General features: G+C 34.0%; 1 protein-coding gene across 4 annotated transcripts in view; it reads left to right on the top strand.

Moving 5' to 3' along the window:
- Cdh12 (cadherin 12) overlaps positions 1-27,296 on the top strand; it is a 788,260-nt gene that overhangs the window by 242,583 nt on the left and 518,381 nt on the right. For all 4 annotated transcript variants that reach the window (XM_075975840.1, XM_075975839.1, XM_075975838.1 and 1 more), the window contains exon 2: positions 24,525-24,619. The gene's annotated coding sequence lies outside the window, so the exon portion shown is untranslated. The remainder of the gene's footprint in view (positions 1-24,524; positions 24,620-27,296) is intronic.

Genomic DNA, 27,296 nt, shown 5'->3' with positions numbered 1-27,296 from the left:
GTCTGTTTCAGAGATTCCCTTTTTATAACCTTGCTACTTTGATGAAAGGGTACAAGTTTATATAGAGAGTGCATATGTACTTGTCACCTCTTTGTTCACATGTAATTTTATAACCAGCTCAAGGACAAATGAACAAACTTCCTCTGGAATTGAATTTCGGCAGCACATCATTTATTTGGCCACTTATCTGTATCTTGGTTTATAAACACCACATATTTACAGCAAGCTTTGACACATGTTTTCATACATCATCTTGACAGCATGATGCCTGTGGATAAGCAGAAGAGTCAGCTTGCTGTGCTCATAGGCAGATTCGTCACCTCACTTTCCAGGAAGACCTTTCCCATCAGTCCTTCTTTCACTCACTTGGGGATTTGGAAACTGTCAATATGTTTAAAAATTTAATAACTTGTTAATGAGCTAAGCTAAAATTCATTATTAAACAATTACTATACACATATCTTCTTGGTGATATGTAGACAAGCCAAATGATCCAGGAAGTATAGTTCTCATTATAAGTTAATTTATGAACCTTCAAGGAAGAATAATTCCAACTTTCCATGTCCCTCAAAAGCATACTCTTAGATACTATTTATAAAGATATTTGTTTGTATACCCAGAATTTCAGCATGCTTGTTTCATTGAAATTGCTCTTCTGAAAAATTCTGTGACATTTATATTGTAAAGATTCTACTTCTGTCTGTATTTTCTATGCATTATAGTATTATGTTATTAAACTAATTCAATATCATTTAATGTAATGTATTATTCTGGAGTTGGTTACAATTACTCTACACTGTGTTCAAGTGTCAAATATTTTAAGTGTCAAACTCTTCAACCATTTAGTATTCGAAAGACAATAGATATATGTACATATCAAGCACCAGTATTGTATGCATGAACTTACTAAAGGGTCAAACATTTCAAGACCACTCTTCAACCATTTAGTACCCGAAAGACAATAGATATTTGTACACATCAAGCACCAGTATTGTATGCATGATCTTACTAAAGTATAACTAGGAAAGATATAAAATAAACAATAAAGTAAAATAAAATTGAAAACCACTTTTATCCAAGATAATTTGATGGTACAGCATTTTACCAATGATTTCACGTGCATGTGCTACAGGACATATTTGCAGGAATATGTGAACAAATATCTATTCACCCCAGTGAGGGTACTAACTACACATTAAAGATATGGATCTAATTTGGTCAAACAATGAGTTCTTATGGTTTTGATAAAAAAAAATAGGTGAGGAATACTTAGAGAATCATGACTCAAGCAACTTCATCAACAAAACACACAAAAAATGCAAAACCTAAGAAAATTTAGCCAATCACAGGTACGACTCATAAAAGCTGAACCTTTTATGTTCCTTGCCAACTTGAAGACAGTGCCAGAGTCATAACCCTTGCTTAACAATTGTTTCCTTCCTATTGAAACTCAGAGAAAGGTCCAGTGAGGATTGTTTATTGGGAGCTTTGTAATCCTAGTAAGACTTTCCACTTGTTCCAGGAAAGGATATTTTTATTCAGAGAAAATAGCTACATAGCAAGATGCCTTCCTTTTTCCATAGGAGCCTCTAATGTATCAGGAGACAATTTTTCTTGACACGAATAATGTTATATCATAACACACACACACACACACATACAATCTACAATCTTAGTAAAGGGGACTGTGGCAATCCCACCTTATAAAGATGTGAGGATCTTTGGGTTTGAAGGAAAGAGTACTCAGTTATTTTTGTTAATGGATTCTGAAGAATTTACCAGAAAAAAAAATTAAGACGATCTATAAGTTTGAACTAACCTCAGAAAGGTCACATGGACTGTCACACTAATTCAAGGAGAAAGAAATAATAGTTTTTGGCTAAAGTAGTGATGGTATGAAATAAAGGAGACAGAGAAAAGCATGAATTCTTTGCACATGGATAAGTATAAAAGATTAGCGTTATTTCTCCCAACACTCAGGTTTCTGGAGTTGTCTGGGGCATGCCACAGACAGTATTTTGAGAAAGTGCAGTGAGAAGGTTTGCATCTTCTGACGTCTGACAGCAGGCTTCTCCACATCTTTCATGTCAAGGTCAGCTCACTGAGAAGCACCCAGCTCAGTAAGTCAGTGGTGCCTTGACAGGAGACTCTTAGAAACACCTGCAAACTCCAAACTACAGTGCTCACTTCAGTCGTTTCCTGAAGACTGAAAAAGTATGATTATCTAATTATATCCCATTCGTATTTTATAAACAACCTTTCTCTTTATAATTAATATATAGATTATATACTACAATTATATATTTTCTCCTTATATAGCAATAAGAGTAAATTTTAAAAGTTTTATTGTTCTTTTGTTTTTTATTTCTGGAAACATCTTCCAACAGGAGGTTTAAGCTAAAAATTTAAGTGCATTGTTTTTACCCAGTTGGTAGCAATAAAGGACATTTCTTCACTAATCTTATTACATTTAAAATGTTGCTTGATGTACATATATTGAAAGTTTGAACTGTTCTAATGCCCATTTTCTATTAACAATAGAGTAAGAGATTGTCTATTTCTCAAGGTCATAGTAAAAGGTGCTTATTTGGTCTTCAGGCTTTAAGAGGGAAAAGCCCTTAGTGTGTCAGTTCTGATGGGGTCAAAGCCCAAATGTTAGGTCTTTAATCTTTCTAATAAATTGTGAATATTCTTTTTAAAATGCAGTGTTATTTCTCCAGGTCAGGCAAGGGGCCGTTTACATCAGGAAAATCATAAAAAAGAAAGCTAAGAAGAGGTCTTTGTGCAGTCAAGTGGATTTAGAGCTGAGCTAAGCATAGAGTATGTAGCCTAGAGTTCACACAATTAACCTGTAATATAAATAAGCAAAAAAAGTCCAGAGTACCCAAACAAATTATAGTTTTAAGTACTAGTTGGGAGGTTTTACTTCTTTATTGTCAACTATGTATCTATGCATAGTAATTACAATGTAGAAATTGTAATTTAGAGATGGTGAATAAATTGGTGTGATCGCAAGGATGAAAAACGTAATGCAGAACTCAATGCCCACTCATAAAGCTGGTGTGTATACATAAGAGCCTGTGACCAACACACATGCGGAGTTGGTGAAGGAAAAAGATGTAAAGATATATGGATTTTTCTGGCTGATAACTTAGCTCTGGTTTCAGTGAAATACCCTGTCTGTACCAGACTTTTTTCTTTTGGGCCACAAACCAATTTCCAAATCATGAAACAGAGTCTTATTAATAGCTTTGAATGCTCTGCCTACCTTAGGCACGTTTGCCAAGCTCTTTTAATTTAAATGAACCCTTTCTCCCTACTTACCTTTCGCCTTGGGGCTTATTGCCTTTCTCACTGTATATCTTACTTTCATTGCTTCTCTACATCTGTCTGGGTGGTTTCTTCTTGTCTACTTGCCCCAGGTGTGTCCTTCCATCTCTTCTCCTTTTTCTCTCATTCTTCCTTTTTCTCCTGAGTCTAGATTTCTCCTATTTATTCTCTCTGCCAGCCAGCTGATCTGTCTCTTCTCCTGCCTAGCTACTAGCTGTTCAGCTCTTGATTAGACCAATAAAGTGCCTCAGACACACATGGTGAAACAAATTCAACACATCTTTACATAACTAAGCAAATAAAATGTAAACAAAAGTAACACATCTTTGCTTAGTTAAAATAATATCCTACAATACCTCTCTAAAAAATTAAAAGGGAGACTAAGAGAACAAGAAGCTTAACACCTTTCTTTACCCCATGTGATGGGAAACACACTTCAGCCGATGGCTTTTAAGAGGTTGGACCAGTTTGGGCATAACTTGGAAACCAAAACTGTGGGTAGCCATCAATTGATCTCTCTCTCTCCTGGATGTTGGGTTCCGTTCCTGTTCTCAATTTTTTACAAAGGCTTGTGATCTGTAAGTTCTACCTAAATAAAGAACATCTTTATTTTACTCAATTCTGAGCTAGTGTGGAATTATTTTATTCTTGTTCACTTATGTTTGTGCACACATGTGCGAGCCTGGACACACAGAGCACTTATACCACACATAGCTTCCACAAGTCTGTAATGGTATGAAAAGTTAGGAATGTAAAATGGCTGAAAGATAAGTAAAGAAATGCTCAACATCCTTAGTCATCAGAGAAATGCAAATAAAAAAAAAACCCTCTGAGATTACATCTTACACCTATAAGAATAGCCAAAATCAAAAACACAGATGACAACTTATGCTGGAATGGTTGTGGGAAAAAGGGAACACTCCTTCATTGCTGGTGGGAATGCAAGCTGGTACAACCTCTTTGGGTGTCAGTGTGTTGATTTCTCAGAAAACTAGGAAACAACCTTCCTCAAGACCCAGAAATACCACTTTTGGGTGTACACCCAAAGGATATTCAATCGTGCCACAAGGTCATGTGGTCAACTATGTTTATAGCAGCATTGTTTGTCGTAGCCAGAACCTGGAAATAACCTAAATGCCCCTCTACTGAAGAATAGATAAGGAAAATGTGGTACATTTACACAACAAAGTACTACAAAGCAGGAAAAAACAATAATGACATCTTGAATTTTGCAGGCAAATGAATGGAGCTACAAAACATCATTTTGAGTGAGGTAACCCACACCTAGAAAGACAATTATCACAAATACTTACTCATAATTTTTAAAAAAAATAAAGCAAAGAAAAGCATCCTACAAATCACAATCCCAAAGAATCTAGACAACAATGAGGACCCTAACAGACATAGATAAATCTAATCTACATGGGAAGTAGAAAAGGACAAGATCTACTGAGTAAATTGGGAGCATTGGGGGCCTGGGAAAGGGTTGAAGGGGAGGAGAGAGGCAGGGATGGGCACAGAGAAAAAATGTGGAGCACAATAAAAATCAATAAAATAAAAAGAAAGCTAATGTGAAGAAAAAAGTTTAGGAACACATACACAGACACACACACACATATTAGCACATAGCAATTAATGAAAAAGAACATGAATTTGTATAAGATCAAAAAGGAATATGTGAAAGAATGGAGGAGAGAGAGAAAGGAAATATAAAATTATAATCTCAAAATATAAAGAAAATTTATTTTAAAACATATTATTTAAGTATGATATATAATATTTTAGAGAACAAAGAAGTATGTAGGCAGAAAATTCAGTATTATTTATAATTATTCATTTATGGTAATGAATGTATAACACATTAATACACATTTACTTCTCTGTATGTATTTCAATAACTATTAGACACTGGATTTTAATGCTTGGCACATGGGACGATCTCAAGGAGACAATGCTAATATTACAAAGAAGACCAACCATAGCACATAGTAGCTACTGGCATCGATGGGCCTCATGCTGTGTTCACTCACTATTTTTTCCCTTTAGAGTTGCCATATTCACATGCTTATACTGTACTCACCATTCAGGCATTAGAGGAGAGGTCTTGATAACATTATGGTCTTTGTTGCTGTTGTTGCTGTAATCCAAGAGAACACATTATCACAGAAGGTTGAGATTACTCCTCCACAGTCAGTATATGGGTCATAAAGTGGTGAACATAGAGTGAGCAGAAACGAAACTGCTGCTTAGAAAACAAAGGCAGTGGATTTTCATAGCAGCTGTTCAAAGGCAGTGTTTGTTATTGCACTGAAAAGTGGCTGATGATTTAGTAAGGGAGAGCCCTGCATTCAGAAACATCCAGAGAATAATCATATTATGTTTTATCTTACAAAGGTCACAGAGTACTAGACTAAGGCTTACTGAAGTTTCCTAATTTATAATTTTATAAGCATTTAATTTGCCAGTTAACCTTTTCTATTCACAGTGTTTCAAAGATTTTTATCACAAGAAAAGGATATTTATTTCAGGATTCAGTGCTTTAAATTGATGGATAATATGTTGAAAGATTAATAAATGTTGTTTTGCTGAAGCATCTAGTGTTTGTCGTACTAATGGTAGAATAAGAAACATAGGCATACAGTTCCATGTACTTATATATAGTTACATGGTAGAGCGACACTAAGCATGTGTATTTAACCACAGTAATATGGAAGAAATGTTAAAGTGCCCTAGTTTTATATGCTTTTAAAATAAATAATCTTAAAGAAATTTAGGAATGTATTACATAATTATAAATTTCAAAAACAATCTTTAATATTTTATGATCACTTTACTGATAATTATCATTTTTTATTATGCAATACTTTCTTAGAATCCCAAGTTTAGCATTAAATGTAAGGGAAGATATGTTTATCTAAGGGGCAGGAATTAACTGGATTTCTGTTCATTTCCAAGATGTCCTGGAATCTTGTACTGGTCCCTGTGTTTTACTTTCTCTTCATCTTTTATCTCTCCATTTCTTTTTTCTTTGTTCCACTTTTCTTTGACTACCCCTTATGTCCCTGCAACCAATGTGGTATGTGTTTTCTTCATTAGATTAGGATACCCTAGAAGTTCTCACATTAGATGGCACACCCTTAAAGAAAGTGGATGACTGTTTCCAATTTCCCTCAAAACTGGCTGTTACTGTAGTTTGTGGATCCAGAAGAGGGTGAAGACTTAGATTCTGTCTAATGAGCGATTGGGAGCACCAATCTACTTAATGTTGCATAAAACTATTTTGGACTGTACACTTCTTAATTGTTTGAACAGATTTGAGCTCAAAGAAATGACTAAAGCATGTTTTTCCCTTACTTATTTTATGCATTAATTAGTTCTAATAAAACTTGAAGAAGCAAAGACTAAATGTGCTAAAATTAAAACCATTAAAATCTGAATGTATTATATGCTTTATAAATACACACAAGCATACATACATACAATAGATAGATACATAGATACATAGAAGATGAAAATAGAATGAATAATATAAAATTAATATATGATATATTGGTAGATAGATAGATGATAGATAGATAGCAGATAGATAGATAGATAGATAGATAGATAGATGATAGATAAATAGATAGATAGATGATAGATAGATAGATAGATAGATAGATAGATAGATAGATGATAGATAGATAGATAGATAGATACATAGAACCATGAATCACTAAATGATGGATATGAATTTAGTAGAAATACTTTCTAAACCAATTGTTTCATTTTTTATATACCTGAGAGTACACTTAAGCAAGCTTAGTTGGCATATTCTATATCTAACTGTTTGACTAAAATTCTATGCAGCATATTAGCACAGTAGTAATTTAGGTGATTGTGACATAAAAACGTGTGTAACTAAACATTGTAAATATAGCTAAGTGCAAAAAGAAAGTGAAACACCTTAATATGTACTTTAATGCTGGACTGGAAGTCACTCCATAAAGAAGCAGGAGATAAATATAACTATATTATATAATTTCTAGACATTGCTATAGATTTCTATAGTATATAAAAACATTGTACTTAGGTTATAGTGAGATTATTATTTTTTGTTTTTTATTAAGGAATTTTTATAACATTTGCTTAACAATTCAAGTGTTATATCATTAAAAATATAATTTATATAGTTAATAAAATTTTGTTAATTTTGAAATTTTTAGTTTCATAGTTTGCTATTTTTACAACATTAAGAAACATACAAACTTTTCCAGGATACATAGACTCAAGGTGGTCAATATTATTGTCTTCTACTCCAGGGTCCGCACTGACAGAGTGCTTGTCTCTGCTGTAACAAACCAAATTGAAATATGGTTGAAGGGCTGGCAAAAGCCTTTACTTAAGTCAAATCTTTACTGTCAGACATTTGTCTTTGTGGTTTTTCTGACCTGTTTATTTGCCTTATGAATATGTCACTTCTAAGCATATAGTGCAACTTGTACCTTCTTGATATTAATGAAAAGGTTTTTTTTTCTATTAGGCTCTGTGTTTTGAAACTTAGGGTGATAATAGTAATCACTATTTTTGAACAGTTTTATATGTGTACGAAATACATTCTGGTCACACTCACTACATCCTCCTCTCATCTCAGCAGCCTTTCATCCTCCCAGCAAGCTTCCTCCCCAACTTGTATTTCTGTTTTGTTATTGTTGTTTGTGATGCACTGAATTTAACTAGGGTCAAACTTTTTTTTTCTTTTTATTTTTTTTAATTTATTTATTTATTAAAGATTTCTGTCTCTTCCCTGCCACCGCCTCCCATTTCCCTCCCCCTCCCCCAATCAAGTCCCCTTCCCTCCTCAGCCGGAAGAGCAATCAGGGTTCCCTGCCCTGTGGGATGTCCAAGGAACCCCCACCTCCATCCAGGTCTAGTAAGTTGAGCATCCAAACTGCCTAGGCTCCCACAAAGCCAGTACATGCAGTAGGATCAGAAACCCACTGCCATTGTTCTTGAGTTCTCAGTAGTCCTCATGAATGTGGAACTACCTGTCGAAGCATGGGTAATTTTGCAGTGGTTACACAACTTACAACTGTATCTTTCCATCTGCCAGAAGCCTACAGCCATCAGTAACCCCCTGCCAACCAGGAGAAGGCCTGATCCTCCATTTTCATGAGTGAACATCAACAAGCACAGTCTTATTCAGATCTGTTTAGATAACCATAGATTCTGTTAGTGTTTGAGTACAGGAGACACGAGAGAAGCACAAGACAACACTTCCTATCTCTTCTCATCTACATATTTTTACATTATTTCTGTTTTCAAGATGCTCTTGGAGCTTTTGAATGGGGCATATTGATATACCATTGAGAGAAGCTTTTACTAAACTTGATGTTTGCAAATATTCTGTCCCACATGAAAGACTTTATATATTGTTTGTGCCTTCCTATGTACTTTCTTTGTCTTTGGACCCTTCTTCAACTGTTTGGTACCGACAAGTTCTACAAGAATCTCATAAGAAAACTTGTGTTTTTGTTGTTCATCATTGAAATGTCATCATATGATGCATGACATTATGTTAATCTAAGTGAGAAATCATCTGATAGCTCCTCTAAACTTGAGTCTGAAATGTCTTATTAATTTTATTATCCTCTTCTAAGTGCCATGATCATCTTTATTTCCCAAAGGTCTTAAACTATGCTTATTACCTTTAGGATTTCTTACTATGCCCAATTTGAATTCATCACCAAACCTGTACTTCCACATGGGCATAGTGATTATGCTTTGATCTATTTTATTTATTGAGTTGTCAATAGGAAGATTCTTTAATGAATTGTTTACATACCTAAAAAACATTAAAACTAATCACGTACTTAGAGAAACAGAATTCTTGATGAATTCAATAATTTATTGCAAGTCAGGTAACAGTCCTCAAAGAAATATGTAGAGTACAATTCTGTGGATGCTGGGCTTTCTTCAGAACTACTGTGTTTCTGTGGTTAGGAATAGTGATTTGTGTAAGTGTCACTATGAGAAAATGACAGAAGACAACTAATAAAAGACGAGGGCAAACTGAACTGTTTCTTCTAAATCCATCCAGGTAACTAGTGCAGATTGAGGAGCTCTCACGGCACTATAGCTTGCCAAGGAGATACATTCAGCAATGAAATGGGTGGAGTACCGAGTGGTTGCTTAGAGTTTCAAACAGCATCTTGAATTTTCTACATTTCATTGTTTAACAGTTGTGTTAATGATATTCTTATTCAATATTTGTTATACCCTTTGAGTTTCCAGTACTGAAAGAAATAATAGAGTTGGATAATCCATAATCTATGCTTATTTTCTAATATTTAAACATGCTGGTTCCTTGCTAGTGCAGATTACAATAAGTGTTCACGCAGCACAAGAACTTTGTACGTGTAACAACTTTCATCTATTCTAACAGTTTGGGGATTATTGGTTCGGGGTTTTAGCTTTCTCATGTTAATGCTGATTCATTCACACTGGAGACTTTGTAAACTCGAAATCATCAAGAAAGTTCAGAGTCAGGAGGAGTCAGCATACTATAGATCTGTCAGTGTTAGATGGAGACTTATGTATATGCTCCCCAATAGTGAGATTAAATCAAGCCTTAATTCAGCAGAAATCTTGCAGAATTAGAAATTAGCTAGATTAGAGTTCAAATACGTATTTTTGACCTTTAGAATCCATGTTTGAAGAACATGTGGAGTGTCCTAAAAATACCTTCCCTTTAGATACTGATTTCTAATTTGCTATCGTTTTCTTATTTGGAACTACTGTGTAACAATAATGTATATAATATCTATTCTCTATCCATTAATGCTATCCACACAAAACGCAAACTGTTGTTCTCATACTGTATGCAGGACAGGTCTTATAAATAACACTCTCTTAATATATGAACACAGAGATCTTACCTTGAGGGCATATGAAATATTCACTCATGACCACACACACATATAATCAGCAGATAGACCCAGGGCAGGGTCAATAATAGGGGCTGCCTGTAATTCTTCCAGAATAGAGACACAAGACATTTGGAGTGTGTTTAAGTATAAAATAATGCTATTCCATTATTTTCCTTCTGAATTTCACTATTTCTTTTACTATGGCAACTTGATGTAGCTTGTCTATCAAATTTCCAAGGAAACTGACCACTGTCTGTGTTTTAACTGAAAGATGGCCTTAAGAACATAGTCTCGGGGTCCCTTCATAGCTTATAGAGACCCTGGTTCATAGGCTCCCCTCTGTGGAGTCTCTAAGTGTAGACTTGAGCTTTCAGTGATGGAAAGAGATATGCAGGGGATCAGAGGGTGGGAGTCTCTCTGCTTGTCATGATGGCTTTTATTTAATCTCTTTTGGTTGGCCATCTATGTGTTTCCTTATACTAGGCATCTCTCCTTTTGCTCACCTTCAGGATTCTGTGGTACGAGTTGAATTTCATTTTGACATGCATCTATTCATCCTTAACAGATATTCCAAGGAAATCATGTTCTGTCTCATTGCTTTATTTGATGTATATTGGGCAAATTCTGTTTTCTCTACTCGGTGAATTATGAATTTCCTGTTTGGTTTTGTTTCATGGTTATATTTCTGGATTTTGTAAAGAGAACAGATATAAAGGCATATGAAGCAATATGTTTAATAGGAAATATTTCAGACTATCAAAAATACAAAATATTAAAAGAACATTGATAAGTCTCTTTTATGTTTCAACACTGATAGAAGCTTACACATATATGTCCACAAATTACTAATTTATTTATAGAAATATAGATAGATAGATAGATAGATAGATAGATAGATAGATAGATAGATAGTTGGGTAGATATAAATAGATATAGGAACACTCATAAATGTTTGAACATTGCCATTTAATGATGTGGGAGAGTCTTCTGCTTTGTGTTGATTTCATTGGTTAATAAAGAAACTGCCTTGGCCCTTTAATAGGACAGAAAATTATGTAGGCAGAGTAGACAGAACAGAATGCTGGGAGAAAGAAACCAAGTCAGGCAGTCACCATGATTCTCCTCTCCGAGACAGACGCAGGTTAAGATATTTCCTGGTAAGCTACCACCTCAACGTGCTACACAGATTATTAGAAATGGGTTAATCAAAATGTGAGAGTTAACCAATAAGAGGCTGGAACTAATGGGCCAGGCAGTGTTTAAAAGAATACAATTTGTGTGTTGTTATTTTGGGGTATAAAGCTATCCATGAGGAGCTGGGGAGGAACGCAGCCCACTGCTCCCTACTACAATTTAAAATACTAGATGTTGACTTTATTATGCTCCACTAATTTATCTGTTCCATCGTGGTTGTATGTTGTGCTTATAGTGTAAATGTAAGAGATTCAGGACAGACAAAAGTATTTTAACAAAAATGTCACTATAACTGAAGCATATTCTATGTACTTACATATACAAAATATGCATTTTAATATATGCATTAATTTTCAGTTGACATTAACATCTCCTTCTCACTAGAATTATATGTTTTGGAGATACATGTTTTATGGGTTCCATTAAAATACTCAATAATTGGTTTTATGGAAGTGGTAGCTATAATGGACATTTAGATCAAAGGGATGCAAAATTAACCTAACTGCTTGTTTCTCATTTATTTTTAGATATCATAGGCTCTTACTAACAAATGTGCAGATTATAAAAAGTAAGAGGGATAACAGACAAAAATTGAAGATAAATGCTAAATAGCATCATAAAATACAGAATACCTCTCTTTGCCTTTCTCAATTTAAAAGTCTGACTTCTCCAAACTGTGTACTTATAGTATATTATAATTGCACATAAAATTACTTTTACTAAAACTATTTTTCTTTATTACATTATGATCAATAGTTTTCAGAGTATGTGAATTAGGCCATGTGAAACAGCAAGAAAAGACAATTTTTTAAGATTTAGAAAAATGTTTTCTTCAAATAACACATATAAGGCTATATATGAAATAGATAGATAGATGATAGATAGATAGATAGATAGATAGATAGATAGATAGATAGATGATAGCTAGCTAGCTAGCTAGCTAGATAATCCTGCTAATTAAGTGAATTATGTAATAAAGGATAGCATTCCAAAGAAATAGTTTTTTGCTTAAATTAATGACATCTTTTCCCTCTTTCCTTTCTTTATTTCCTTTATTTTATTCTTATTTATTCATGTATTTTTCTTATTTCTTTGAGACAGGCTTTTTTGTGCAGTCTTGGCTGCCCTGAAATTTGCTCTGTGGAACAGGTTGACCTTGACCTCACAGAAATCACCCTCCTCTGCCACCCAAGTACTTTGAATTTTGTAAAACTTTGAATTTTCTAGGAAAATATGTTTTTATTCTCATCCTAGGTATTAAGTTTTAAGATGGTTTAAGAAATTCAACTAACAATATCTGAAAAAGTTCAGCCCCAAGCAAATATAGCTGTTGTCATCCTTTGAATTTAAGTTTTACTTTATTGTCCAAACTTAGGGATCAGCACTTTAGTGAGATATGTATTTTCTGTGGACAGAATTCCTACAGAGAAATAATGCTCTCAGGTAAAATAGTAGACATCTTTAAACTCTACCCTTCCAAAATACTGGAAGACAATACATTTAATGGACTCTAAGATAGTTTCTTATCTATTCCTTCAAATGAGTCCATACAAAATTATTTTAAGATGATATAGATGTTTGGAATATGAAAAAGGAAAATTGGTACAAAATGAAAGCATATATACTCATATAATTACGTTCTGAGTGTTCCCTTTTATTTCAATTCCACTTCCTAGAAATAGATAAATTATTTTTAAAATGATACCTATATAATAATTTCATTCCTTTGAGACAGATCCTTCAATAGAAACTTATTGTTCCATGGCATGAGTTTTACTTGAAACTATTGTAAGTTCCATCTTCAACTTAATAATTTCGAGCAGTTTGAAATAGAAACGACAAAATTCTATAGCAAAATTGTCAGTTATTGCAATGGATGGAAAACTCAGAGTCTAACAGCTTCATTTCATTCTGCTCGTGTTTGCGATCCTTTTTTCTCTTTGAGTTGTCCTGGTGTGTAGTTTCTAGTACTTCCCTCAGGAGACAGGTTTGACAGAAAATAGACTCCAAGTCTGCAGAGGTCCCTTTCATGCTGACCCCTTGTTACGGTTACATCCTAGAGAAGAATGATGCTTTTGCAAGAGAGAACACATTTCTCCAGTTACCGTTAATAAGTTGGTACTGAGATAATGTTGCCCAATCTCTCTAATATCTTTCCTGTATTTCAGGAGACAGTGATCGTTACTGTCATTTGCTAACTTTACGAGGCCACTGAATGTCTCAAAATTCAGTGAAACATTATTTTTAGTGTCTGCTTAGTGTCATGATATATTTAGATAAGATTAATATTTGAATTAGTTGGTTGAAAGGAGACTTTCCTTTTACTGTGAACCTGACTCTTCATATCTTAGATAGACTTGAAAAGAACAGGAAACTCATGCTTGCAAAAGACAGACTGTTTCTTATGTGACAGTCTTAAACTGGGGTATTGCTTTTCCTTTCTTATCTGTGGGCAGAAAGTGATGCATGAGGCCTTTCTCACAGTTGAGCTTACTGATGTTCAGATGGTGATTCCACCTTGAGAAAGCCTGAAATTCAGTCAGAGACTAGGAGCACCACACACATTTGTGAATCTGTCTTTGATTTTTCAACTCAAAGAGTTCTAGAGGTTTAACAGGTCATTTGGTTGTTTGAAACATGAACCAAAAGTTACCAATAGTGAGCAAATTATAAAAAAACAAGGGATCGTGTTTTATGTAAATGACTTAGGGAAATTGCATAGGGACTGTTCATGTATAACTTCTTTAAAGAGCATCTATTAGTTGTCTAATTTTATACATGGTAGCATTTTTATAATTACAAGAGTATGAAACAGAGAGTACAAGGAAATACGGACGAAATAGATGGTGGAAATGCTACAACTAAGTACCATTTTAGAGGCTCTATAGAAATCTAATATACTAGAAGCTTCCTAAAATATATATACATATATGAAGTTCATCTAAATGAAATCACCAAATAACAGTGAGACATAGTCCCAGTTGTACATCTATTGCCACTAAATGAAGATCACAATACTGGGAATGAGTTATAAACTTAAATTGTTGACAACAAGAGTCTCATGGGAACTCCCAAGCAATCCCAGCTATAGCCAAAACTATTTGTGTCTCTCCACAAAGTGATCTTAAGGCTCTGTTTATGAAGACAACACCTACATGCATAATTGAACACAGAGAAGGTAAACTGGTGCTTGCCTAGAGCTTTCATCCCTATGGACTAGTTATTTTCATGGCACTGTAAGGTACTTTGCACACTACCTAAAGGCAAAGATAAACACCAAAGTAACTACAAGTTCTTTAGTCTATAATAGTGGCCTTCCCACTGAAATAATGTAACAGTAAAGTGACTACTATCAACATTCTGCTATGCTCACAGATCAGTGCTGTATGCAGCCATCATCAGAGAATATTCCTCCTGGAGCAGGTGGGAAAAATACAGAGACCCACAGCCAAAAACATCTGCTAATTTGTGGTTTATACATTTCCAGTGTTTAGACATTTCTATCAGGATTGAAATGATGATTCCTTGGGTGTTCACGCTTGCAGAGAAATTGCTCATAATTTTCTGACCCCTTTATGTAATATATATCTGCTGATTTAATGAACAAGGATAAGCTTCACAAGTTAGGTTGTTTCATTACGTGAATGATTTAACAGTGATCATTGCCCATCTCTATATACTTTAGCTGGTCATGGTCATATGTTTCTTGTGACCCATTTCATATGAGAGATGATGTGTTTGTGAATTTCTAAAGTCTTTCTATGCTGCAATTTAGCTTGGTTTAATCTGACGCTGGAAGATCTGTGTATTTCCTGTTTTCTATGCTCTCGGTTTTAACAAGTACAAATAAGCTGTATATTGATAGCAAGTAGAGAAAATTATATGTGTCATATTCATATATCAGATATTTACACATTTGTGTGGTGACTAGTGAATATACTTAGTACTTGGTCATTTGAAATTTAGTAGAGAATTTTAGACCTGTGATAGAACATTGATAGAGAAGATGCACATTCCAGTGTTTCATTGTAGAAGAGGTTATATTAAACTTTGAAATTAAATAAATTAGTAATAATTGAACTATCAATTGAGAAGAGTATTAAAGGACAGATAACATAACTTTAATTGCCAAACATTATAAATAAATTGTAAGGTAGATGGGATAATTTAAGAAAAGCCGGGTATAAACAAGACAAGCTAGAGCTGACCATTTATAAGGAAGAATAAGCCTTTTTGAGACTTATTTGAGAGCTGGTTGGCAGGACTTCCAAAGAATAAGAGCCAAAAAGCCAAAGAGTAACAGCAAAAAGCATCAAACTACACTATTTCAACTGAATATTCTATCTGACATAAAATGACTCAAACAGTATGTGTACTGTCTTCAGAATATTATTATATCTCTAATGCAAGTTCATATGCCACACAAAAGTAGATGCAAGTATGGAAATGGAATATTCACTAATGGGGCTTAAAAGACACTAACAATTTTTTTCTTTTTTTTTAAATTTATTTATTTATTAAGGATTTCTGCCTCCTCCCCACCACCAGATATGAAAATTGTATTCCTAAAAATATTACTTTGATTAAAATTTAAAGGTGTAAGAAAAGAAAGGATGCTAACAAAATCTGTAATGTAATAGAGATGCATGGGGCCTAAACAGCAGCAGATTTAGGACAAATTGTGAAAAGGAGACTGAACATTAGCCTTTCAGGTGAAGCCCATGATGTCTGACATTTGGGAAATAAGCTGGAAGCGAAAAGAGCAAGAGGGAAAGAGAAAACTAAGCCGTGGTTGGGGACAAGTTGCTTTCCTTAGTAGTGTGCAAGGAATGAGTTTATGATAGACTCTGCCACACTTTAATTGCCTCTGTAACATTCAGAAGATGACAGACAGAAAATATCAACTGGGAAGTAGAGAATGGGGAAATTATAAAGTCATGACAGTACCTATGGAAAGAATATTTAAAATTTTTACATATATACATTGACATTTCCATAAAAGAATTCAGAAGTTGTAATAGTATCACTTAGGTAGTCGCCAAAAGGAAGAAGAAAAATGAATCCAAGAAAGAGGTTTCAGGAAGGGAATTATGAATATAAATTTTAAGGTCGGAAGGAGTTGTCTTCAGAATTGCAGAAAACCCTTGACAGATGAATCTAGCTGAAAAATAATGGGAGATCTTAAAGTGCACAGAAGCTGGTAAAGTTGATTAGCTATACTCACTACTTTTCCTAGAGTTTTGCAATAAAAAGGGGTTGGATTAAAGTAAATTCTTCAACTGGGAAATTATTTGTACAATCGTTTTGGGAAAAGCCTGTACAGGTTTATAGGGTAACGAGTGGAGAGCAATAATTATAGATTTTGTAGGAAGTGATTTAACAATCTGTATTTCCCTTAGTAAGTTTTTAGTCATGTTGCTAAAATAATTTTAAAGTGAACACAGAATGAATCTCATGGGCCATTTCACTAGAAGTTAAGAAGGGAGTAAAAGGTGGTTAGTTATCAATCTTGACAGCTGCTGGGAAGTGTGATATTGGTACAAGGAATAAAGATATAGGAAGATATATGTATCTTTTGAGCTAAAGATCAGAGTTAAGAGTTCAGCAATAGAAGTTGGTAAGAAACCTGCAAAGTCATCAGAGAGTTTTTTTTGAAGCGAATGAGAATGTCCAGTAAGCATGCTTAGGGGTTGGGTTAATTTGTGAAGTGGTATAAAGTGGAAACACATAAAGTTATCATTTCAGAAAGAAAAGAAGTTAACAGTGATTTGTAGTTAAGTGCACAGAGTGGAGTGCTTCTGGGGGATTAAAGTGTATTGTCTCATTAAAGTAAAAATAATTACCTCAACCATTTTAACATGGCTCTAATTCTTTCAACTGTGCTTAGAACTGATCCTCTGGCAAGGAATTGGGCAGACACAGATGGAGAAATTCTTAAGAGAGGGTACAATAGCTTATGAAATCTTGGACAATGTAAAATGTGAGTCTTTACTCAGGTCTTGAGGTAGAACTCTAATTTAATAATTTTGGCCAAGGAAAGTAGGTTTCCATTAATAGGACTCAACAACATCATGATACCTCCTCCCTTTCACGTAATTCTTGCTAGCATGAACATTCACATTGGTTAGATTGCTTTTAGATTGTTATTGCTTATCTAGCTTAGCTACACCCAAAGTGCCAAGAATTGAACAAAGAATTTTGTCTGTGCTGTGGTAGTGAAGTTGAGGACAAAATTCTATCTAAAATAAGGCACAAATACAAGAAATGAAGCAACTCAAATGATTTGAGAGTAAGAACTTGTAAAATGAAAATAATCTGTGTGAGATGTGCTTACTTGGTGCATTGAAGATAATTCCAACTCCAGAGTTTCTATTGACGGCACAGAAAAAAATCTGAATTTTGGAAAGAACACAGATGGAATGTGGAAAATTTTGACTTATGAGGTGTGCTCAGTAGAAATTACAGTGTCTGAAGTAATAAATAGTTCTAAAAGATAAGCTTGAATACACCAGAGTAATTGTAGAAAGCCTACACACCTGAGTTATATTAAAAAGAAAAACAGTTCAATTTTGCATGAATAATTGATGATCTGAATTAATAATTCACCATCAGTGAGAAGATGGACACTGTGTATTCAGGCTGAACTTTAGGTTATTAATATATAACCTAAGTTTCACCACCACTTAGATAATGGGCTAAAGGATTTATACCTATAATCATTATGTATTAATTTATATATATATATATATATAATGCTTATGTAATATTATAACACATATTATTTTTCTTTGTCATGGTCAATCAGCAGAAGACATCAGAGGGACCTAGAATTAAGGGTGATGATAGAAAAAGACACAAGACTCTGGGTTCATTTCAGGAATGAATAACTTTTTCTTCTTTTGAACTATTTTTCAAATACTGTTTATCTAGCTTCTAGAGATAGCATTGCAAGCAGAACTTAAACAAACAGTATCTTTTAGCACCCTATCGAGGTCTTCCTTTCAGCACTTTCTGGCCTTTGCATTTTTTACTGAAGAGCATTCCTTGAAGGCTTTCTCCTATGCCTGCAGTTTTCTTTGGTCATGGGGTCGTACCTGGGTCAGAGCTTGAACTTGAAGACGCAAGTGATGGTCATTTGTATCCCAACAACTTTCACATGGTCCTCTCTCCCAGAGAGCTCACTGTTGAACTTTAGTGTATAAGATAATTGATATCAGGGATAATTTCAGGGCTCTTAATATTCTCATCAATGTTTTAGTCTCCTTGCTGTAGCTGTAACACACTGTAATTAAACGCAGTTTGGGGTAAGAAAAAAAAAACAGCTGTGTAGAAAACTGAGCAGGAACTCAAGCAAAGGTTTGGAGTGGGAACTGACAGGAACTGCTTCTTGCTTCCTTACAGGTTTATGTTTAGCAACCTTCTTATCTGCCTAGAACCACCGGCCTAAGGAATAAAGCTTCACACAGTGAACTTCCTACATCAACTAACACTGAACACAGCCCCCATACACCCCCACTAGCCAACCTAATTTGGTCAGTATTCTAATCTAAACCGTCCTTCTTGTGTTACTTTGGATTCTTAAGTTGGCAATTAAGCACACTATTACCTCTTGTCAACTTTATACATAAACCTTTCAATTAAGCCATAAGAACTCATCTGATGTGTATGGTTGTGCCATAATATAAATCCTTTAAAATTCTACAGTCTTTGAAAATACCAACACTGGTAGACAGAAAAAAGTTATAGATTGGTAATGCAGCTAATATGTACCTCATATCAAGCAAAAGAAAGTTATTGGAATGAATTCTGATTTTTTGCCATAGAAAATGATAAATGATAGAATGGGAGTGTTAGATTTAGTTTTAAGATTATGCCATATCGTAAGATCATACACATATCAGCCAATTCATGATACCCTATTACTGTGTTTCAGCTTTTATATTTTAGTGTATCACTTAAAATTCTTTAAGATATTGAAATTATAATTTTATGCAGCTTTGTGGTTGTATGATTTTGTGAATATAGATTATTTTTACTTTATGAATATTCCTGAAACATGGTAAAATTACACTCAGAAATGTCTTTGGATTTTTATAGCCAAAAATGAAACTAACAAACAAAAAGTATTTGGGTTGCATTTCTAAGTAAATCCATCATTGAAGGAAATCAAAGTATAAACCAAAGCAAGAATTTAGAAAGGAAAATATGGAGGAATGCTGCTTATTGGCTCATGCTTAGTCTACCTTCTTATACAACCCAGGATCACCTGCTGAGTGATAGTACCAGCCATTTTGGGCAGAGTCAAGACAATTTCCCGCAGAAATGCCGTCTTATCTGGGCAATCCCTCAACTGAGAGCTCCCTCACACACACACTTCTTAAAAGTGTATTTAATTATTTTTCAGACTAGTCTTCATCTCTCCTCCCTCTTTTCCTTCAGTCTCTGCCCTGAAACACTGTCTTTTCCATCCCCCAATTGAGTCATCATCTCTTTGTATTCAGGAAAGTCTTCCATGGATATCAACAAAACATGGCATATCAAGTTTCACTAAGGCTAAGAACTTCCTTGTGTACTGGGCAGGACAAGATGACCCAAGTATGAGGAGCAAGGTTACAAAAGCCAGTAACAGAGTCAGAGCCAGTCTCTGATCCCACTGCTAGGAATCCCACAAGAGAATGAAGCTGCACATCTCTTAGGTATATGCAGTGTCTGGATGACTTTAGGATATGTTCAACTGAAAGTTAAAGTTAATAGGACAACGATGGACTTAAATAAATATCAGCGTACGTGTTCCTTATAAATAATAGACAATATTGGTCTTCCAACATTAACTACTCGATAACTTCTTTTCAGTGTGTATAGTTATGTGGTGTACTTAGACATCATAGAAATAACTCCACTACTGGAAAAGAAACCCACTGTGGTTGTGTCAAGCTCTCTCTTGCTTAGGGTTCAACAATACATGTACCCTTCAAATAATCTGGATATACCATTTTTATCCTATTTATTTGTTTATCCCTTGATTATATGCTAAGATTATATATAAGTTCACTTGGTGTTGAGGATTCAACCATAATTCTATGCATGCAAGGCAAGTGTCTAACTTACTGACATACATCCTCAGACCTAAATGTATTTCTTTATATAGCTAAAGTTTTCCTGGACTGTAGACGCAACTAGTCATTTGCGTACTAGCAAATGGAATCTTTCTTTTTATTTATTTATTAAAGATTTCTGTCTCTTCCCCGCCACCGCCTCCCATTTCCCTCCCCTCCCTCCATCAAGTCCCCCTCCCTCGTCAGCCCAAAGAGCAATCAGGGTTCCCTGCCCTGTGGGAAGTTCAAATGGCCAAAAGACACTTAAGGTCATGCTCAACTTCCTTAGCGATCAGGGAAATGCAAATCAAGACAACTTTAAGATACCATTTTACACCTGTCAGAATGAGTAAATAAAAAACACCAATGATAGCCTTTGTTGGAGAGGTTATGGAGAAAGGGATACACTCATCCATTGCTGGTGGGAATGCAAACTTGTGCAACCACTTTGGAAAGCAGTGTGGTGGTTTCTCAGGAAATTCGGGATCAACCTACCCCTGGACCCAGAATCTTTCTCAAAGTATAATGACAATGGAGTCATTATGACAGACTATTTTGTTCACACAACTGAAGATATTTAGTATAATTCTTTTAAGTTTACTTAGGTAATCAATAGTGATATTGGAAGAGAGTCTATGTCTCAGAGATTATCATTCTAATAGTTAACATTTACATTTACTCATGAAGACTTCTATCAGTTTACTGTTGTATAGAGCATCAGCATCCTTAATTTTTCTGGTGGTTGACTGAAGGTAGACAATACAGATCTGGTCTATACATTTTGTTCAATCCTAACAAAAACTATAGCCTCAAAATATGGTTCTCTTATTTATATTTTAGTCATTGCATTAAAATTAAACTTTATTTTTTGTATACTGAACATTAGATTTACTATAAGACTAAATGGACATGTTTATATGATCTAAGATGAAAGGCTAAGAAATAATAAATGCCTGTGGTTAAAAATGCAACTAATACATTTCGAAGATAAATATCATTCAATAACAATGTGATAAAATATTAATCTCCATAAGTAATATTTTCTTTCCTCATTTAATTGATCAATAGGTATCAAACATAGCTAAAATTCAAATCTCAAACAGAGAATATATTTATTTATTGATGATCTTATATTTTTATTCTTTCATTATTTGACAGCTGGTAGAAAATGTTATTGATTAGTCATTAAGAAAAAATGTATTTTGTGAAGTTGATGAATACTGTGGTGGCCATATTTTCTTCACTTTTATTACACTAAAAATAAAGACAGTTATTTGATTTTATTTGGGAAACTAACTTTAATAAATTAATATATAAAATTAAGTTATATTATTAATCATCATAACAATCACAATAAATTATTTTCATCACTTATCAACAAATTGAGTATCTATTGTGGAGAAATATGTTCATTGTGTTGTTAGTCAATAAAGAATAATTCAACTTCTAAAAACAGGGGAAATCATTTTATTATTATGGTAATTAATAATGATTTGCATATAAACTAAAAATTTACCATTAGATTTACTAGAGGTGTGAATTCATAAAAAATTCACCATCAACAGCATTATAGTACCTTACATATTTTGATTAATGTATGCTAAGTATATATAATTTCTTTTGTGTGTGACCAATGATTGACACAAAAGAGAGGCCAAAACCAAGAGGTGTGTATTCTTCCACAATTCTTCAAGTAAAACCCAGGGAAGTAAATCTGTCTTACAGGGTTTGCCTTCGCAATCCTCTGCACCATCAAAACAAACACACACAGAAGAAAACAAATAAACAAATGTGCCTTTACTATCCGAACAGCAGAGTTTGGAGGCTCATGGCGCTAATCTCAGAATGAAGTGAACTAGATTTGCAACCACCATCCTGTGCTTGCTACAACTATAGAGATTTCTTAAATTAATTGACTGAACAGCCTTTTGGAAATCTAAAATCATTGCCTTTTGGAAATCTAAAATCAGTGTCACTCAGTAGAAATCATGAGTTTCCTTATTGTGTTAAAATCCCTTCCAAAGAACTAGGGAAGAATGCATTCCTTGATTTTCTAGAGCTTGCTGCATGCATTATTCGTGACCAAATCATGCATTCACTAAAGCTAACACCTAATTTCTCTCTACTTAACCATTGACCTCTCCTTTATATTAAATAACAACTGCTTTTCATTTTTAAGTATATTTGTTATTCTATTTTTGGGTTTACAGAGAACTATAACTAAATAAAAATTCCTACTTTAATCTCATCCGCAAAGATTTTTCTCCTTAAGTAAGTAAAAATTTACACAACATAAGTATTAGACAAGATTGTCTTTGAGACACTGTTGAGAGCAGTGAGACCCCAGATCCTGAATTTCTTGTAATCCCCTGATCTGAGTGCCAACTGCTGCTCTGAGCAGGAGACCTTCAGGAGTTCCTGATGGCAGGAGAGTGGTTTCTGGTGGGTTTGGCTGGGGCGTGGCTACCTCTATATAATCTGCTCCTGAACACAATAAAGGGGGCATTCTTGGGGAATTCAAGGATGACCCTTGTCGCGGTCCTTCAGTTTGTGTGTGTCTGTGTATTTTAACCCCCAGTCCCCTTGACCGAAGCTCGTGAACTGGGTGCCAGTACACGGAGCACAGACACGGGGGCGGGTGCGCAGCAAGATACTTCTTCCTACTTCAGCTCTGTATAAAGGTCCATTCCTATCAACTATAAAGCACTATTACAATAAGAAAGTTCTTATATGCCAACCTCACTATAAAATAGTGTGTGCTAGTAAAAAAAATTAAAATAAAACCTTCATTAAAAGCAACCAAGGATGTTTTGAGACGTGACCTTCTTTACAGAAGAGACAGAAAATACCGTGATTCAACATTAATATTATGTAATATTAATTTTACTGTGAGATTAATGTGGGATATGTCATTACACTAGAAGTTAAATGTTCAATGTGAAAAACAGTATGGTATTACAGGAGAAATGCATATGAAAGAGTTCACAAAGGCCAAAGATGAAATCATATGAACTACAAACTAAACAATACAGCATTAGATTATAGGACAGAATACTAGAGAGATAACTGAGTTCTGACTGTTGCACATAAATCATTAAATTACTATATGAATTGACGAATGGTAAGTGATGAATGAAAGAACACAAATAGGGAAATATTTCCTATAAAAATTATAAGCTTTTAGCACAGTATTTCTCCCTCAGTCATGCAGAACTCAACATCTCGAATTTGGATTTGTTTTTGAACTCAAAACAGCATATTTTCTTTAACTCAAGATAAAGGAAGAACCTAAGTAACTTCACAGAAAAGAACTGTGTATTTTTGTTGTTGTTGTTGTTGTGAGCCCAGTCTTTAAGGCAGAGCCATCTCTGCGTTAAAAAAAAAAAAAACAAAACTGTGTAATAAACCACAATTAATGATTAATATCAAAAGAAAGTATAAGTTATGTGGACAAGTTTCCTTGTCATGAAGAAATGAAAATGATTCTTCACTTCTAGCTCCTGCCCTTCAACTCCTATTCCCTGTGTAACCATGAGAAATACAAGTGATAGATTTCAGGTGAGCCCCATATTCTGTACATGAACATGCTTTTCAAAATTTCCATAATCAATCATTAAAAGCAAAGAATATATATATATATATATATATATATATATATATATATATAATCACTCACTAAAGGAAGCTGAGGATACTCAATGACTAAAGATAATATATCTAAGTATAAAAAATTGAAATTAAGATAAGCATGAAACAATGATTCAATATTTGTTACTAAAGGTACTTTTGTTGCAATCTATCAGAAGCTGTGACCATTCTACACCTATAACATGTTAATAAAATAGTAAATTCTGATGTTCATGAGATATTACATTGTCTCCCGGGTCCCTATGAACTTTCTTTCTTGTACTGGCAAGTTTTACTAGAAGAGAATGTATAAATGCATAAATATTTGAAGGTAAAGGACATTCAAATTTTGCATGTGCTTCTCTTCTAGCTCAGTTACCCGATTGGTCTATTTTCTGTGGATTGTAATGAAGTTGGAACTCAAAAGAAGCCTGGAGTATTAAAAGGATGATAGCCATTTTAAAGGTATGTGAAAGATTTTTATCAAGAATATGTGCCTTGCAGCTCAAAACAAATGCTTCAAAGAACAAATTCCATATAAAACTTTAAAATATTTATTTTGTCCTAAATTGGAATATTACGGTTTTTGTATATTTATAAAAGGTTATTCTTGATTATAAAATCACGAAGCATATGCAATCATTTCTCTTTCCAAGGGCTTTATTGTATTTATTTATTGAGCTTTCCTCAGACATTTTAAATTTAAACCTGGTGGGTTTTTTTTTTCTCCTAATAAAAACCAAAACTAAAGCCAAAGAAACAATGGATGTCCTTTTTCTACCCCCTGCTTTTTGATACTGTTTCTACCCTTTCATAGTTGGGCTCAGTCACATGTTCATGTGTCTCACTTTGATAGCAAATATTGGAAGCAGTTTTTATACAAAGAGACAGGAAGTAATGCACTTCCTTATATTTATTATTTTTATTATGGCGCAGCCAGGTTCAATTGCTGGTTTTGCTGACAACTCCAAGCTGCTTTTCCTGGTGGATGACAGGGATCTGCACCCTGATATTTAGACTCTCAATTAACGTTCATGGACAGAGCTATTAAACTGCTTCTGTGAAACTTTCTATCTGGTAATGGTAGACACTATTCTTAGTATGTAGTCAAACAGCCTTGGTATTCTCTGTTCCTGATCAGTGATCAATTAAGAGTTACCATTACGGTAAAATCTCAGAAAGAAAAGGTTAAAGGGGTTAGGCAGGCAAGTCATTAAACTCATAGGCTTTTAGGGATCTTGCTATGGTATTTGTAAAAATTCTCCATGCATGTCTATACTTGATAAGTATAAAACTGATGACTTTATTTTTAGTGAATAATTTGTGAGATTAAACATATTCAAATCATGGTGGACTTCAATCTAGTTCTATAATATTATCAAGTAGTTCCTACTGTCAAATGAGTAAGAATTCTGCAGTATTCTGATAAAATTTCCAAATGAAGTTTTAAATGAACTGGACTGTTTTGTGTTTCTCTGTCCCCTTTAGTCATCTATTTTTGTATCAATAATCATACAAATTTTTAAAATTTTTATTTAGGAAGTAGCTTATCTTGACATTGAAAATTTGACTTATTGAAAAGTCATTGTCAAGTTTCCCCTCTTAAAAATTCATGAATACTTCTACCTAGATATTTTATATGATGTAAAATGAATTTAATGCTAAACCTTCTAAACTAACTAGTAATATTTACTTGTAGTGATGAAGATCACTCCCAAGATCTCACAGAACTAGGCAAGTGATTTATAACTGAACAGTATGCACAGACTCAATTAAAAATATGAATGTGTTTTTTTCTCCCCAATTAAAGAAGAGAAATGTGATCTTCTCAAGGGTCCTCTGTTTCATTTGTGTTTAAAATGAATTTGTAACAATGACTAAAAACAAGTTGAACCCAACATGATAAAAGACAAACATACAGATATCAAGATATTCAATACTCATTAATAAGAATGCATTTCACAAAGTTTAAGATATTCAAAGAGAATATTTTGACAATGTTTTCTTCTTAATATTTTCAAAACATTCACCTATGGAAGCAGTACTGAGAGTAACCTACTTAAAATCAAATAATGTAATGTGTTACAAAACTCACTAAATAATTGTACCTAGGAGTTCTTGGCTATGTACATTGTCATCTTTAGGCAAACATATTTATTATAGATCATAATAAAATGGGAAATAGGAAAATTTTGCCTAGTAAACTTTAAACCATTTAGATATTTGTCATATTAAGTGGATATTAAGTATGAGAAAATTTGGCAAATATATCTGGATGGTTGGGAGCGGGGAAGGAGTTAGGCTTGGATTCTCTATTATGCAGAAGACAGTATTTTGTTGTTGTTGTTCTCTTTTTAAATGTAGAAAGAAATGCCTGAATGGGATTGAAGATATGGGGAAGTGGGAGAAACAGGTTACTAAGATAATTGTTTGGCAGTATGGTAATTACATATAGGTTTCTGACAGTTTAGAGATCCATTTTAATTTTGTTTCTGTTCATCACCCACACATTTTAAAGGAAATTGCTTGTACTTGTTTGGCAGTTAAGATGTTTATTTTTCTGAAGGCATATTTATATTTATGATATTTTAACTAAATAAAATTATTTGAGATTGAAGTGTATTTTTGTATTTTAATGATGAGAAACAGAACGTTAGGAGAAAGTAATATTTTCAAAATGAACTTTTGACAGTAAGAGAAATAACCAGATATGGGAACTATCATTAGAAAAAGAAAAAATAAGTCTTCAAAGGATTGGTTTGACTGGCAGGTCCTGATCCTCAAGAAACACCAGCTCTGGGCTCTTGCTGAGGTGAAACACACAAGCTGATGGAGCCAGAGCAAGCAGCAGGCCTGCTCAGCTGGAGTTGAAAGGACATTTCTGCTTTCAGTGCCTACAGAAATCTGCAGGCCTGACAACTGGGGCTCACAAAATAATTCACAGCACCTTAATTTTCAATGTATTTTTAAGAAACAAAAAAAGATCAACTGGCAAATGGTTAGTACAGTCTCTTCAGACAGAATTCTTTGGGGGTTGTAATTAACAGACATAAAGAAAATAAATGGAGAGAAATTTCTAATTTGGGGGGATTGTCAAAGGTTAATAACTTTAGACATGCCTATTAGGATTTTACAATGGTCT

Source organism: Microtus pennsylvanicus, chromosome 6, assembly GCF_037038515.1.
Source record: "Microtus pennsylvanicus isolate mMicPen1 chromosome 6, mMicPen1.hap1, whole genome shotgun sequence".
Lineage (NCBI taxonomy): Eukaryota > Metazoa > Chordata > Mammalia > Rodentia > Cricetidae > Microtus > Microtus pennsylvanicus.
This window is presented reverse-complemented; position numbering and strand designations above follow the sequence as displayed.